Raw genomic sequence first — 3,912 nt, 5'->3', positions numbered from 1 at the left:
CTCCTAACCCTAAGATAGCTTATGAGCCAAAGGCGCCTTATCCTGATGATGAGCACTGAAAAATGCGCATTTAAACCCCTTAAGCTTAGGTATTCTATGACCTTTATCTATCTTACTTTCCCGTTTTAGACTAATTTTGTGTTATTGTCCTTTTTAGGTGTTTATCCCCAAAATAAGTTAATTCAGCCAAATAAGAGCTTAAAAGAAGCTAATTCAAGTTGGATGGAAGAAAGGACCAAAGTCGAAGCAGAATGAAGCAAAGTGTGGAAATCAGCATACTAGATCGATCTTAAGAATACTTCGATCAATCGAAAGTTTATCAATCTAGACTCTCCAAGATGGATCCAAGCTCTTTTGTCCTTATCAAAAGATCCCATAAAGTTCGATCGATCCAACAATTCTTAGATCGATAAAAAAGATTCCATCTTATCCTGTTGTACACCCCACCTACCACTTTTGTCTCTTTCCCCAAAATATCTCAGATCTATCCTTATCCAAAAAGGTGCCACCATGGAAGGATTGATCCATCCAAAGTATGATAGATCTAAGCCAAGTTTGATCGATCTTAGCATAGGTTCGATCGATCGAACCATCTCAAGTGCGAATTAAATCATTTTCTAGCACATTAAAAGTTATCTCATGGTGCAATCATTGGAGGAGCCCTTGTGTACGAGCCTAAACCATTGGGTGTGACATTTGAGCTACCTATATAAGGATTATAAGCCACTTTTACACATATGCTTTTAGGAGTTGATAGATACAATTTTTTATTATTCTTAGAGAGGAAGAAAAGAGAAGAGGAGGCTAGAAACACATTCTTGGGAGGTCTTCCATCTAACTTAAGAAGAAGAGCATTTCTACCATTGAGATAGCCCTTGAGGGTTGGAGGACACCATTCATGAGTGGCTAGATATCCTCTTGGGGCTAGAGTTAGCCCTAAGCATGCTTTCTTTACCTTGATTTATGTATTTTTGAAGGAATTTGTGTTATAATACATGTTTTGACATCTTTATATACATAGATCTTGTTTATTCAATAATTTGTGTGGTTTAATTCTTCCAATTGATCATTTCATTCTATCCATATGTCTATGTATGCTAGAATAGATGTTCATGTGTTTATCTCTATCTCTTGTGTTATTGATGCATGTATATGTGTGTTGATGCTATAGATCTAGATATTGTCAAAACATAGTGCTTAATAGAATGCTCTTGTGGTTTATTTGATGGTTCATACTCATTTCTTGATGGATTTGCCTCTCCCTTAGTTTAATTAGTCAAATTTTTATGTCATTAGCTTAGATGTAGTGTAGTTACCTTAGTTGTTAAATGGGAGGACAATCCATACTTACTGTTTAATGTTCCATACTTATGAATACAAGTAGTATATTTCTCTAATTATGTAATGTGTTTGGATTGTGAGCTTAAAGAAGGATTAATGGTTTAGTTTGATATATTGTGCTATTCATTATGTTGTTTAGATAATATATACTTAATTGGTCATCCATAGTTATTGAAACAACCACACATACTCACTATTGTTGGGACATATGTTTTCCCCCTCATTAATTGTGAATTGAGTGCATAGAAAGGTGATGCGTAGTGGTGATCTCTAAGTCCCAAGACCTTTCTCTCTTGTTTTCTCTCTCCTTTAATTACGTGTTTCATATTGAGCTTGTTTAATCTTAATTGTAGTTTAATCAACCAAACAATTTACTTTTGATCACTCGACCTACTAACCCTAAGCATTGTTTCCATTACTAGTAGCCCTCTAATCCCTTCGGACGATCCCTAATCACCCTTGCTAAGGTAGTAGTAGTGGTAGTAGTGGTTTTTATAAATTTAAACTTGACCCAAAAGGCTTTTCTTGAATCGTACATTCACTACATTATTTTGGCGTATAGGAACAGCCACCGTCAAATTTTGGCACCGTTGCCGGGGATTGAATTGCCAACGCCGTGTTTTGGAAACATTTAGGAACTAGTACTCTTTTGATTGTATCTTTACTTTTTTTTTTTTTTTTTGTTACTTATTGTGTTTGTTCTTATTTGGCTAGGTGAATTGAGTGAAAGAAGTTAAGCAAAGGAAAATTCAAAGCAAGGAGCTAAGCTAAGCACAAAAAGGACTAAAAATCTAAAAAAATTGCGAAGCAAAGCAAGGCTAGAAAGTTGAAAGTTAATTGAAGTTGCTTAAGGACCCTTTGTGAGATCTTTCTAACTCAAGCTCTAGTTAAATCGTCGGCCCACGTGGAGGCTTGTTTTTCATCTCTCAGATAAATCGTGAGCCCGCGTGGAGGCAATTTACTTTTCCTTGTATATTGTTCAAGCATGGGAACATGGGATCATTGTATGTGGATATTTGTTGATTGATTTGTTGTGGGGGTGAAGTGTTTGTTACTTGCTTATTTGCTTATTATTTGTCTTTGCTAGTGCATGCATGGTCATAGGTCGTTAAATCCTATTCTTGTTCCTCTTAATTTTCATCTTGAATGGGTTATTCGTAATCCTAAGGGAAGAGGTAGTTCTCATCACTGCATTTCACCAATGGAGAATTTGAATGACGACCATGTGGAGGACCTTGGTCACATAGACCAACAAGACATCCTCCACCCTAATGTGCATCATGACAACATCTAAGTACCATTAGGCATGCCTAGACCATTCATTCCACCACAACAACAAGGCCAAATTCCATTGGGAATGCCTCAACCCATCTTTGCTCTACAACCTCCTATGGTTCAAGCTAATCAAGGTGTTCGTGTAGCACCACCAATTATGAATCCTCCCATTGCATTAAGAGACCATTATGTGCCTAATGAATATAATGCACCCACTTGCATTCAATTGCCCCCATTTAGAGCATATCACTATGAAATTAAACCATAAACCATTCAAATGCTTCCTAACTATCATGGACTTCCAAGTGAAGAACCTTATAAGCATTTGGATGAGTTTCTTGAAGTGTGTTCCACCGTGAAATACATGGACATACTGGAAGAAGTTTTAAGACTTAAACTTTTTCCTTTCACCCTTAAAAACAAGGCAAAATATTAGTTCAACAATCTTAGGCATTTTTCGATAACCTCTTGGGTAGAAATACAACAAGAGTTCTTGAAAAAGTACTATCCGGTTTCTAAGACCAATGCCATGAGAACTTCAATTAGAGAATTTTCTCAAAGGGATGGGGAAATATTTCATGAGGCATGGGAAAGATTCAATGACTTGCTTAGGAAGTGCCTACATCATGACATACCTAAGTGGCAATTAGTTCAATATTTCTTTGAAAGTTTACCCGATAATCACAAGGGTATGGTTGATACATCCATGGGTGGTTCTTATCGTGATAAGCATGAAAATGATGTGTGGCAATTGTATGAAAGTATGAATGAGAATTCAATGCATAGGTCCTTATCTTCTAAAAATGGTATAAACCTAGGTGGAAGGAAGAATGTCGCCTTATATCAAGTTAACAACTCTAATGACATAGCCGCCGAGATGAAATCCTTATCTCAAAGGTTTGATCAACTAAAATTTGGTGAATCAAGTATCTTCCTCCCCTACTCATATTCATCATCGTGCATCTAATGAATCTTCCATGACTTATTCAAGTGTCTTGCATTCTACTTCCAATTGTCCCCATGGACATGTGCAAAGTGAGCCCCATGAGCACGTCAATGCTACATTTGTTAATCAAGGAAATAATCCCTATGGCACTCATTACAATTCAAGTTGGAGGAACCATCCGAACGTTTCTTGGAAAAGCCAAGGGGAAGGCTCAAACCCTCCCCAAGGTGATTTCAAGGAAAGTATGTTCCGCCTCCAATGCAAAGCCAAGGTTCCCAAGGTTTTAAATCATCATTATTTCAATCACATGGAAACCAATTTTCTAATTCTCATTTCCCTAATCAACCATC

At 36.9% G+C, this 3,912-nt stretch overlaps 1 pseudogene; it reads right to left on the bottom strand.

Annotated features, from left to right (window-relative positions):
• Window positions 1-3,150: 3,150 nt before the first annotated feature.
• Window positions 3,151-3,249, bottom strand: LOC132267798 (small nucleolar RNA R71; annotated as a pseudogene).
• Between the last annotated feature and the right edge of the window lie 663 nt (window positions 3,250-3,912).

This window comes from Cornus florida, unplaced genomic scaffold, assembly GCF_030987335.1.
Source record: "Cornus florida cultivar Cherokee Brave unplaced genomic scaffold, ASM3098733v1 CherokeeBrave_3.0.0_Hap2_Chr07, whole genome shotgun sequence".
Taxonomy (NCBI): Eukaryota; Viridiplantae; Streptophyta; class Magnoliopsida; order Cornales; family Cornaceae; genus Cornus; species Cornus florida.
The sequence above is the reverse complement of the archived record's forward strand: the minus strand, read 5'-3'. Positions and strand labels throughout refer to the sequence as shown.